This window comes from Pygocentrus nattereri, chromosome 12, assembly GCF_015220715.1.
Source record: "Pygocentrus nattereri isolate fPygNat1 chromosome 12, fPygNat1.pri, whole genome shotgun sequence".
Taxonomy (NCBI): Eukaryota; Metazoa; Chordata; class Actinopteri; order Characiformes; family Serrasalmidae; genus Pygocentrus; species Pygocentrus nattereri.
This window is the reverse complement of record NC_051222.1, coordinates 9,828,792-9,842,157: the sequence shown is the minus strand read 5'-3', so window position 1 is coordinate 9,842,157 and position 13,366 is coordinate 9,828,792. Positions and strand designations below refer to the sequence as shown.

At 41.9% G+C, this 13,366-nt stretch overlaps 1 protein-coding gene across 2 annotated transcripts in view; it reads left to right on the top strand.

Moving 5' to 3' along the window:
• Positions 1-13,366, top strand: part of grin2ab (glutamate receptor, ionotropic, N-methyl D-aspartate 2A, b) — a 148,180-nt gene that overhangs the window by 63,908 nt on the left and 70,906 nt on the right. The window lies entirely within an intron of this gene.

Sequence of the window (13,366 nt, the reverse complement as noted above, 5' to 3'; positions counted from 1 at the left end):
CTGGACAAAGAGTGCAGATATATAAGAAGGTGGTTTTAATGAAATGGCTGATGGGTGTATTTTAACAAACAGCAGCCAAATGACCCAAACAAGAACCAATGAAACTTACGGTTCTAGTTCTAGTTCAATGTCCATTTGCTACATTGCTTGTTAGCTTAGCTTACTGCCTGACATTAAACAGTATAACGTACTACACTCTTCTACATACACATTCGGACAAATGTCTGCGTTTACAGGGAATCGTGTGTAAAGCTCATATTTTTCTTCGTCAAGTGTGAAAATATGAGCAAAAACACTTTTTCTTGGGAGGCTAGCATAAATGCTAACGGCGATAGCATTAGCTTCGTAGCTACCTTAGCAAATTCTTCACACAGTAGAACCCTGAACATAGAAACAACATGTCAACATATCGTTCTAGCTCACGTTCTTGGGCATGTAGTATTGCTTGATGACTTTGTTTTCACGTGGAAGTGCAAAGTATTAGCTAATTTGTCGTTAGCTTCAGCTGCAAGTGCTATCAGGCCCAGCTCCTATCAATCCTGAGGAGGTACCAAAACCAGAAAACCAGAAAACAAACTGGACTGATGGCCAATGGAAAAGGTTTTCTAGTAGTTCTGGTCCTTCGCCTGGTTGGAAAACCACATTGAGTGGTTTAGTGTAACTGTGTTAAAAGCTTTAGAAAAGTAGCAGGCTAATTTGCACAGGCTAAAGCAGCTTGAAACACAAAAGTAATGTATTGAAACCACAATAAAACGGTCACTTCAATACAAGGAGTCCAAAAAACCCCCAAACGCACCTAAAAACATACTGACGTGTAGTGTCTTAAAGTAAATGTTATTCTGGCATATTTTAGCTAAACTAGATTGGTTTATATACTTATAGGGGGCCCTGTTCTAATGTATTAGCAGTGGAAATATATAAATATCTGATTGGACTTCATATCAGCAGAAGATCAATATTAAATATACTCATATCAGGCCAAAAAGCTATAGTGAAATCTGTAATATGTCCCAGTCATTGGGTTGTACTACACATTCTACCAGCACACAGCCATGCAGCTGCATGCACTTAATCATCATTGAACATAAGCAATACATTATTGTTTTTCCTCATTCATCAAAATGAAGGAAAGCATGACAGGGTCTGTTCCAGCTGAGCATTTGGGAATGAATAGTGATCAGCTCGATGGTAAAAAAAATGGGGACCGGCAGTTAGAACTAATGATGTCAAGCTTTATTTCAGTAGCGGCTCTTTCCACGTAGCATAGATGTGTAAAATCATCTGTTCCCGGCTTGCTCGCGAAAGGAGGACTGTCTGCGTCAGCGTGAGTGGTTTCAAAATTTGGACAACAACAGAAACAACCCATTCATACAGCTGGTAAGTGCCTCGGTTATGGAAGTGCCCCCTGGGTCAGATGTTGCAGTCGTGATGTCTGATGCATTTGTATCCCAGCTTCGCTCACTGGCTTCTTTTAGAAAGATGACTCTTTACCACAGCCCTGTGTCATGCACTGTGAAATCCGCGTTACAGCAGCAAAGAAATCTACCTGGCTAACATGTAATGCAGTGTTTTTATCAACACCATTCAATGTTGCACTTTTCCCACTTAGTTCTTCATGGATCTGTATCTTTGTTCTCTGATTGTTCCTCAGTCGTTCACGTTCAACAGTGCATCTTGTTTCCGTTTTACGAGTTGTGGGAATGTTTTAGCGTTTTTAAAAAATAAAATTAGTTTTTAGTTTTCCTGATATTCTCTGTAAGTTCCTTTAAGGTTTCTAGAAACATCGTTACTCATGAAGAAGGTTAACCTGATATTCTGTAATTTGCATCCTTATGGAACTTACATAAAGTGAAGATCAGAACTTTTCTTGTACAATACATGGGACAGTTAAATTGACTATGTTCACACTACCAGGTTGAAGTGGGACAAATCTGATTTTTTGCCCTTGTGTGACACAAACCTGATTTTTTCAAATCTGACCTGAGCCACTTTCATATGTGGTCCTAGATCAGATATGTATCCAGTTTGTGGCTATGTGACCTTAATGTGATGCTCGTAATTCATGTCCTTTTTCCCACTGCGCGTGCGCCATCATTCAGTGTTACCATGGCAGCAGCGCAGAATAGAAGATAAAGCCTGTAAACGGTGGAAAAGCAGCTCATCTCACCCTTTTCTCCTTCGTCTGGCTCTAATAATGAAGCTGAGATCTTCTCAGCGAAGCTCGTTCTGCTTGTTTGTGCTGATGATGCGTGTGATTCATTCACATGATGTTACTGAGTAAGATGCGGTCATGCAGGACATTTCAGGATGCTGGTTCGTTCACATTAATGACCGATTTGAATCACTGACCTAAACAAGTGCGAATCGTCGGATTTGAGCAAGAAATCAAATTTGAGCAATGAGACTTGTAATGTGAACATTGCAGTATAAGACATAGTAAGACTGCAAATACAAAGCAAGCATTCACCAATACTGAACAGTCAGTAGTGGTACCCATTTAAAAGTGGCAAACCATGACTGTTAGAGCCAGGCCTTCGGTTTGGGCCTTAAATATCAAAACCTGGTCAAAAAATTTTAAAAACCCACCACTATGATAAAGCAAATTTCTCTTAGCGCTGTTATTGTACGCTAAAGCTGGTAAACATAAACATTTAGGCTGTTTTAGATAAAACATTTATACACATAGATATACACATAGTGTATAATTACACTAATAGTTAATCAAATATGTAAGGCCTTCTGTTCAGTTCCTGAAGGCCCAAGAAGTCTTAGAGCTAGTCTGGCTGTATCTATCTACAGCAATGTTGGCTGGAACTACCACAGAGAAAAACATTCTGACTGGACAGTTTTCCTTTGGGTGTTTCTTGTTTTTTCAACCAAAGCTTAACAATGAAATGAGAGCATTGCTACAACACTTGCAGAGTTCAAATACAACAGGACTGATCCTACTAAATGAAAATGAGCTAGACACTAAAAGTAATTATTGCTTCTTTGAGGGCTTACGAGGTTCTGGAGATTCCCTACTGGTATTTAGCCATGCTACATATACAGTTAGCTGGCTTATATACAGCACAAAACTACAGCTAGCACATGTACAACACCAAACATTGGAGAAAGTATATTAATGTTATAGTAGGACTTCAAAACTGTTCAACATGGCTCTAAAGGACTTAGTCCTTGGAGAGCCTACAAGGCCTTGAAATCTACATCCCTACTGGCATTTATTTATGCTAAATGAGTTAGCTAGCTAGCATATATACACCACAAAACTACAGCTAGAAGAACATTATACAAAGTATAGTCATCAAAAAAACTAAAGAACCCATGTGGGAATTATGCTCCGACCATAGGGTTTCAATCTACTGGTTGCTGTTCTTGAGAGATCTTCTAATAAGTTATGGTAAGACTGTTCAACACTGTTCCACAGGACTTAGTTTAGCCCTTGGAGAGCCTACAAGACCATAAAGGTTCCCTACTGGTGTAAATTTACGCTGAATCTACAGCTAGCTGGTTTCTTTACAGCACAAAACTACAGCTAGCAAATATACAACATGGAACATCATATAAAATTGCAATAACCAAACAACTAAAGGAACAATATGGGAATTGTCAGCCAATTTATTGCTCATGAGAGATGAGAGATCTTCTAATAAGTTATGGTAGGACTGTTCAACACTGTTCCACAGGACTTAGTTAAAGGCTCCCCACTGGCGTTAATTTATGCTATAGTAGCGCAAATACTGCAGCTAGCACATATTCAACATGGAACATCATAGAAATGATAAACCTTGGAGTTTCAACCTATTGATTACTGTTCATAAGAGATGTTCTGATTAAAGTAGGACAGTCCAACAGTGTTCCAGAGAACCAGAAGACTCGTTGTTTGGCTATGACTTCGGGTTTTATGGTGTATGCGCCATAGGAGAGCCAATAGGGTTAACCCCAAACCAGAGAGAATGTTTAGATGCTCCTGAAGAACATAATTAAAGATTCTTAGGTCATATTTGGACCTAAACACTGCATGGCGGCATATCTCCAGGACCAGAGCAGCCCTGGTTTACTGGGAAGAAAACCCATTAGAGCATGAACTATAATCTCCGATTTGAGAGACTTACTCTATTACCCACTGCGACAACTGCATTTGAAGAAGTGACAACTAAATCAACATAAAAGTGTACAATAATAAAACAACTCATTGTAGTTGGCGCTTTATTAAAAACAATGTGTCATGTGCATCAGCAGCACTGCTTATTGTTGCTTCAGTAAAACTGACAGTAAAGGTATTAGCTGGATCGGTCACGGTGTGCCCAGCACGTCACAATCTGCCAGCCGTCCAACGCCTTTTATGCATGTAAATTTGATATGAATATATCGATTGAATATATGAATATGTGTATGCATCAGGGCATGAATGTGTATGACTCACTGGTGTATAAATAGCACCCTCTCAGTCTCCTCTCGCAGTCACAATTGGGCTGAGATGATCTCTAACCAGCATGTAGCACACAGAGACGAGGAAAAGGAGCGAGAGAGACCCTCTTACATATCTCCTCGAACCTCTCGACACAAAAAAGATTACACAAATTTGCCGCATAAATTATATAGCTTTTTGTTGGCCCACCACTTTAAAGGATTGGATTCTGTCAGCATTTTTTCTTTCTTTCTTTCTTTTTTTCCTGTGGTTAGTCACACTGCTGCACTGTAGTCTAATCAAAATGTTTCTCCGAGACGTTCCACAATCACCAGCTCGCTCCCAGACTTCCATATGCGAGAGTTCTTTCTTAAAACTGATTAAGTAACTCCTTGAGGCACTTAAATAAGAATAATGAAAAAAGACTCGGCTTGGCATTAACTAGTCTAACAGCCAGGCGCGGAACCGTCTCCCTTCGAGGACGGCCGAGTCGGCAATATTACACAGTACATTAGCGACTGAGTCCCGGTCCATTTGGTACATTTGATGTGGGTTTTTAGGCCAGAGGAGGACTTAGTCTGCAGCCATTTAAAGGCCCCTGAATTACAGTAATGGCCGAGCACTAGCATGCTCAATCTCCTCACGCAAGCAAACATGACACCCCTCACACCACCCTTTCCAAAATTCGGCCTTGCTTTCACCCAGTGCTGGACTTAGAATGCATAAGTCAGTTAGAGTTCTGTGCTGTGTTGTTTGTGGACTGACGTCTAATAGGCTTATACTTCCGCAAAGCCTTCAGAATCTCAACTACACATTTCCCAAACTTTCAAACTATTTGCCAGACAAATCCATCATACAAATCGTAACTTAACCCTTAAACAGCCAGGGTGGACAGTTTTTATCACACACTTCTATAACCTAAGAATAGTTCCGCTGGTTTGTATTAAAGTCTTTGTCATTACTTAATATTAAGCCTTAGTACGTAATAAGCCTGGGGTCAACAAGAGAAGGAAAAAACCTTCTTAACTTGTAATGGAGATGAGTGTAACAAGGACCATTTCTGCTGGTTCATTCATCATGCAAACTTCACAAAATGCAAAAGGTTACTGCCATTATTTTAAATTATACAACAAAGTAAAAAAATATCAAAATTGAGGATTTCGCACAATGGTGACAAAAGTCGGTCGGTATAGTGGAATAAGTTGGTGTAGTGTAGAGGGTCACACCTCTTTGCTGTAGAATGGGGTAAGAGTAAGAGTAAGTAAGAGTCCTTGGGCAAGACTCCCGACATTAGCTTCACCAGTCTGTGCAAAAATGGTCAAACTGTAAGTCACTCTGGATAAAAGCGTCAGCCAAATGCCGTAAATGTGACCGTGCGGAAAGTATATCTGTAGCACTGGGTTTATATATCTATAGTACTGGGTTTGGGATGAAACACAAAATAAACACTTCATTGAAGCAAAAACATACAAGAAAATAGACCAGTTAGAGCATAAATTGGCCAGGGAGGCTTGTCGTTACAGAGTAATTAGAACCAATTTTTTCCAATTAAATATATTGTTTTGTAATAATAAAAGTTGGAATGTTAACATTTGTGGTAGCACCATTATCTGTGGTCACTACAGCCTCTGCAGTGCCCCCTCTGCAACAGTCGTGCATGATGTAGGTATGCATTCGAGCACGAATTAATGTCCCAATATGCAAATCGGTCAATCAGTATTAAGGCTCTCTGATGACAATGCCCATCTGGCACTGCGCTGAACAAATCTGAGGTAATAACAGAGTTGTGGTCACAGTAAAATTACACAAGTGATCATTTAATACGTATTTTTACTCTAATTATGCCATAAATGAACATCTATGGAGTTTATGGAGTTTCTGCGTTATATTAGCACCAAACTAATGATGGTGAAAGCTACAAACACAAAATGAATTGGGATATTTGTAGGCTCAGAAAATCACAGCCATTCTGTCCGTCCCTTGTTTTCATGAAGGTAACCTCTCCTTCTATCTGTGAATGTGTGCTGAGACTAAAAGGAAGAGAAGGTAGTTTGGAATGTATGTGTTACTGTAATCATGTTAACAGGCTATCACTGTGTCACAGTGACAGACAGCAGTATTACTTTATGTGCCTTTTTGCATTGTAAGTGCCCTCTTTCTCTCCTGAATGGTCCAATTTAAATAGGGGTGGACTTGACATTGTGGATCTGACATTGGGGGTGTTTCATTACTCATTAAAAGCACGTATAGGATGGACCTCTCTTTGATGGGTCCAGATCATCAGATGGGTTTTACAGGCATGTGCCCAGGGGCCTGAGCCACTAGAGAAAATCTAAACAGATGTTTTGACACACAGTGGGACATTTACTAGCAGCACAGCAGAGAAATAAACAACTAATTTGCCAATGTGCTTCTCCTGATACTCTCTACGTCTTTCCTAAACATCCACTTCATTTTCTTTTCACGGCTTAGCGACTGGTACACTATCTGCAAGTTTCAGGTTTTTGGGAATGGCCTAGCATTCCTGTCAACGTGCCTTAAATTTAAAGCTCCAGATGTTTCAAAGATGTGCCTGGAGGATCTGCAAGACCTGGATTGTCAACCTAGAAAAGGCTTCCTATTTCCAGAATCAAACATAAAATGTCAGTCACCTGTTGAAGAAAAAAGCTGCATTGACCTTCTTAGCTAGGATTTGCAAACTGTCATCAGAAGCAAGGTATAATGAATGTTTTCCACACCCACTGGGGCAGTACGCTTTAGCTAGACTGCTTGGTGGTTTGGGTTAAGTTTGCTGCTTTTTCCCTCTTTATGTACATTCCAGCTGTCCAATTTTAATTTATGTCCACTTCACTGGGGCTAAAATTTCTATAGAACTCTTTATAGAAAAGTGTTGCATTGGTTATTTGGTTTATGTTAACCTGTGCTTTCTTTGATGTGTGCCTAGTTTGTTATTATAGCATAGATGGGCCCAACACCATGGTTAGTATTCTGCCAACATGGAGCTCCGTAGGCCTCAGGTAACCTCTTGTGATTTCATACAAAAATACCCATTTGCCAGGTAGAGGCCCAATGAATATTGGTGCCCAGAGGCCGATAACCTGATAAGCTGGGCCTCCTTTTTGAAAATGAAATGCGACGCTGCCCCCTAGCAAATATGTTACAGGCATGTTCGCAGACATCCTAGCAATATAATCTGGCCCTTATACTCCCCTTGAGGGCCACCAAGCCTGGAATCCCAATACTTTTCCTGCACGACAGACGGCGTTGGTGAAGTTAGCGCTTTGCTACAGTGAATATCATGCAGAGAGGCACCAACAAAATTTGTCAATTTTAATTCTCTGAACCGACTGGCCTACATCTTGAAGTGAGAAGCTACAGTTACAAGAATTCGAGAACAACAGGCGTACATTAGCGTTATGGCAGGGAGCTGGAGAGACACGAAGAGACAGAGATTCCGAACAAGAGTTTAGAGGAACAAGCACAACAAACATCTGAAGTGGAAGAGGGGGGAGAGAGGGAATTAGAGAACAAGACAACAGGGAGAACGGGATGAAAAAGCGCAGAAGAAGGGCACACAAATACAGTGAAAGGTTTTTCAGAAGAGCAGCCCGAGCGGGGGGAAACGAGAGGAAGGCGTAAGAGGGAAACATGTAAGGGGGCCGTTTAGAGAAAAGAAGAAGGTTCATTCTCACTTCCTTTCAGGAGTGAAAAATCTTCCCCTTCACCCGTGCCTGAATCAAATAAGTGGCGGGTGCAGGATAAACAAAAGAAGCGGCTTTGTATCGGAAACCAATTACTGCCTGACAACAGAGGGGAGCTTGACTGTTCCGCTAAGACGAGCTTTCCCAGGCGCGAGGGAGGCAGGCGGCGACGAGCCTGTAGAAGACTGAGGAATGGATTGTGAATATGAAGGAGGTTAAGAACGCGAACTGTTGAGGAAGTGAGCTCGGCAGAGTTATGGTCTTCATAACGTTATCTCTCATGCCGATCGACTCTTGGGGGACATTATTAGGTTAGATCAGATATTGCGACAATATAGCATTGAAACTCAACTGAAATGGATGGAACTGATAGGAGAAGAACGAGAGAGAGGTGGAGAATCAGAGGGAGCGAGGCAAAGAAGAAGGTGATGAATTTAAATGCTCAGCGTCTGCAGCGCTAACCACCCCTCTTATCTCTGTCAAACGGCTCCGTTGCCATGGTGTCACTATGGTGTTGCCACGGCTACCGCAGTGTTAGCACAACATTAATGGGGTGTTGTCACGGTAACCCCAGCTGTTGCTGTGTGGACCATGGAGACCTCGGGTCTTCAAGGGTATGAACGCGAGAGCGAAAAAAAAAAAAAAACGTTAAATCTCGACAACGCTGAAGTGGACATGAAAACCAAGCCCACTTGTTCATCCATTTGAACTAGAGGGACCATCTTGGTTGCAGAGCTGTTGAACAGCGTACACGAGAGAGAGAGAGAGCGCAAGAGAGAGCGAGAGCGAGAGAGAGAGAGTGCGAGGGAGGGAGATAGTGAAGCAAAAGGCACTGTGAGCGAAGGGGAAAGCTGTTGGTTTTGAAGGTTTGATTTCATTTAATGAAGTCCCCATGGGTGCATGGGCCAAACACCGCACAGCATCATGGGAAAGTTTTCTCTGCGCTATCACTCACTCAGCCCTCTATGACCCAGAGTGCCCCAAAGATTATCCAGCTCGCTAAGTTATACAACCAGTGTGAAAACTCTCAATATATTTTATTTTTTAAAAGCACTTCCAGCTCCAACCTCTTTCTGCTGTTCAGCTTGATGTTTAGTACACATACAGGTAACTTTAAATTAAATAAAATTATTAGTTTCACAACTGGGAAATTTCACCTCCGCATTTCACCCATCCGTGTAGTGAAAGACCACATACACACTAGTGAACACACACACTAGGGGGCAGTGAGCACACTTGCCCAGAATAGTGGGCAGCCCTATCTGCTGCACCCAGGGAGCAGTTGGGGGTTCGGTACCTTGCTCAAGGGCACTTCAGTCATGTACTGTCAGCTCAAGGGCTCAAACCAGCACCCTTCCAGTCATAAGCCTGGTTCCCTCCAGCCCACGACTGCCCAAAATGATTAGAAACCCCTTCTTTGTAGATCCACCTTGCTGTGATAGTTACAGAAACTGTAGCCCATTTGTTGCCACATGTTGCCGTGCTGAGAATAGAGGTCAGTATTCATCCTTGACAAAATATTGGGTTTTGGGCCAGACTTGGGCCAAATTTCACACCTTTTCACACACTTTTTTTGGGATTTTTCTCAATTTTCTTCCCCATTTAGTCATGTGTAATCCCACCCACTAGTTAAGACACCCCCAATCACATGATACTACAAGCACAAGGAGGGCGAAGGCCTCTGAGACCGTTGAAGCACCACTGCATCTTTTTGAACTGCAGTTCACGCAACGTCATTGGACACCTGAACGCGCTCAGAGGAAAGCACCAACCGCCAGATCTGTTACATCAGCTATTAGGGACCGTGCTGACTAGCATCACGTTGAGTGATGGGCTGAGATGGGGCCGCCGTTCAACCCCCCCATAGAGTGAGGCCAAAGGTGCTCTGTTTGACTTCCGGTCGCGTATGGCTGTAGCATCACCAGGGATCAAACTCGTAATCTCCTGATGATCAGGCCATTCTTAAATGGTTGTGCCTTTTGAGGGCCCTTTGGGTTTGTGTCCTAACAAGTGCTGTATTTACAAGTTTGGACTGTGTCTTCAACATGTGGTGGCAGTATTAGAGGCAACTGTGATTGAAGGAGGGAAGGTATCTTGGGTTAGGTGTTAGGTTAGGGTTAGGGTTAGGTGCCTTGCTCAAGGGCACCTCGGCTGACAGTCCATGACTGAAGTGCCCTTGAGCAAGGCACCTAACCCCCATTTGCTCCCCGGGCGCCATGGATAGGGCAAGTGTACTCACTGCTCCCTAGTGTGAGTTCACTAGCGTGCATGTATGTGGGTGTTTCACTGCACGGATGGGTTAAATGCAGAGGTCTAATTTCACAGTGTGCAAAACAAATGGTTGTGAATTCTATTCTATTCTATTCTATTCTATTCTATTCTATTCTATCTTTTAGAACTTGTGTGGCTTCCACTTGGACCACCCCCTTTGGGACGGTGGTAAGGTTGACAGATAGGGCTCAGCAACAGGAAGGAGATGGAGTGGTGGGTGTGAAAATTTCAGCATGGGAAACGGACGATGCAGCATTCGATTGGAAGGAGGAGGGATTTCAATGTGTGGTCATCTCTCCAAATGTCAGTTATTCCATACCTTATATTTATGTAGTAGATTGGTTCTTATGTGAAGGAATATATCTACAAATGTTCTTTCTTGCATTTGCTCTTTCACACTCTAGTAACGTTCTGAGCTTAGGGGTTTGAGAAGTCGGTGAATGTGCTCCAGAATAAAACCAGGGATTAAGTTCCGTGGATGATGGGGGATGTACTGGGTTGAAGAAAAGGTCACAGAGCACCAAAAGCAGGTGGAACATCAGTTAAACAGTTGGTATAACAGTTGATCAAAGGAGGGAGCATCTTTGCCGGGTATGATTAGCAGTTTCACAGAAGTATACTGATAATAAATACTGTTTATTACAGCATGTCAATCAACTAAAGCTCTTCGCTTACAAAGCAAAGCTCTGTAAAACCATGTCTGCGATAATCTACGTCAGAGCATGCAAGCAGGTTCGAGTTTAATTAGCCCTACCAGTCGGGCCCGGTCAGGTTGGGTCTCAAAGTCAGGGGTACATGTCGGATTTGGGCTTCAATTTCATGTCTGTGCGAACCTCTAGCTGAGAATGATCCACCCAAATAATATCTTGTCATCAGTCGTTCTGTGGTCAGGAACTGGCCAGTGATGAATGGGGTAGAAGGGCTGATAAATTGTGCATTAACAGGTCGGCATTTTGAAGGTCAGTGAGTGGGTGTTTCTAATAAAATGATGGTGAGTGTTTAGGTGACTGTTAAAATGCAGACCATGCAGCACGCTAATAAATAATGCTCAGTGCAGCTGTTTATAAATGCAAACCATTACTGCAATGAAGAGGTCAACATAGCTTTTTACTGACTAATGAATGTTCTCAGCTCATAAAACACAAGTGAGCCAACTTTAGAGATTTTAGGATGCAGCCATTATTCTTACTTATAAACCATCTGAGGACCATTTTAGCCACTTTATCATTGTTAGCAGTAGTGTTTTAGTCACGACCATTAAAATTAAGTCAAGAACAAGACCAGGAGTGGATGTGACCAATTCAAGACAAAGACCAGATTAGGATGTTTTCTAAAAAACAGAGAGATATTAACTGCGAATTCCAAATTTTGGAAGCAAATGATGGTTGGACTATGATGTATGTAGGATGATAGGACTAAGATCTTTTTTGTACCTTCGCAGTCTTATTGTTAGGAGGGGTGGATTTTGTGATTTTAGGGCTGTAGACAAAAATGAGGGCTCCAGGATGTCGATTTTAAAATTAAATTTAAACTGTGGGCTCCCACGTGGAGCAAAAAATAAGGTACAGGCTAATATAGAAATAAAGTAGTGGGTGGTGAGCATAATTTTTCCAAGAAGTCTTAATGCACTTCACTTTACATAACTGTGTTACTTGCCTTGAGACAAAATCGAGAAAAAATGATGACTGAGATACATTATGGTCTCAATACTACAACACTAGATAGCAGTCATAAATAAAAATAAACCAAGAGCCAAGAACAAAATCCTTCAGGTTCAATTACACCTTTGATACATTTAATGGATTTATAGAATGGCTGAAGTTTGTGAGACAAAACTCTCCCTTCACCCTCCAGACTTATAAACCAGCTACATTTTTTAGAAACGACCACTGACTGAGCACTTTATGAGCTTCACCTTCCTTATAGTTGTTCTATATACTGTATATGTACAAATACAGACTGTAGTTCATCTGCTGATACAGTTTCTGACCACAGGACTACTATTGAGGCTGGTGTACCACCCAAAAATGTCCAGACGGCATTATGTGGTGAGCAACTGACCGCTGATGAAAGGCTGGCGGGTTGCTAAGCGTGGCTTTGCACGGCGATACTTTCATGCAATTTCAGTTCCATAAAACTTACTAAATTGCCCTTGAACTGGATAACGTAAAACGACCCGCAACTCATTTGAAACCCAGCTGCAACAGTTGCAAAGGTCTCAAACAAGTTTCATGAAACAGGCAATCAAAATGCAGTTATCTCATTCGTGATCACGTTGAGTGACACAACAGCTACCAACTTTGATTGATTTTGAACTGCTTGGTGTAATTGTCAAGTTGCATGGAAATTGTGTTGCAGGCAACTCATGGCATCATGAAAGTTTTAAAGGCAGCCTCACACAAACTATTCTGTACACCAGCCAGGTAGAATTACATGCGAGGGGTTATTTCATATCATGTCCTGCCTCTAGGTCACACAGGAGGTCTTGGTTATGAAGCTTATGAGCTAACAGCCTCCCATAACTCCAGGCCAAAAGTTCCCCCTCTGCTTTACTGTCATACTCCTCTAGTTCAGTATATTACAGGCACCTTACAAAGCGTGATTTGCAGCGAGATTAAATTTGAGCTGGCCTGGGTTATTGTAATGATGCATGTCAGTGCTTGTTGCCAGTTGGTGCGTTTGCAGAAGAAAAGAGACAAAAGAGAACGAGACCATTAACGATGTTATTAATCACTCATCTGTTGGAAGTGGCAATGAATTAAAAGGGTCTAATATCCACTGTCAATTCAAACTGAGGTTCTGACAGTGAAGTGCATTAGCACTTGTGGAAAGCATGCAGCCGTACACACACACACACACACACACACACACACACACACACACACACACCAAATACATCTCAATAAAAGGCACGTGCGCTAATTCTAACATGCTAACAATGTTTGTGTAATTTTCTGGCTCACTGCTGTGTGCCTTCTGAAAA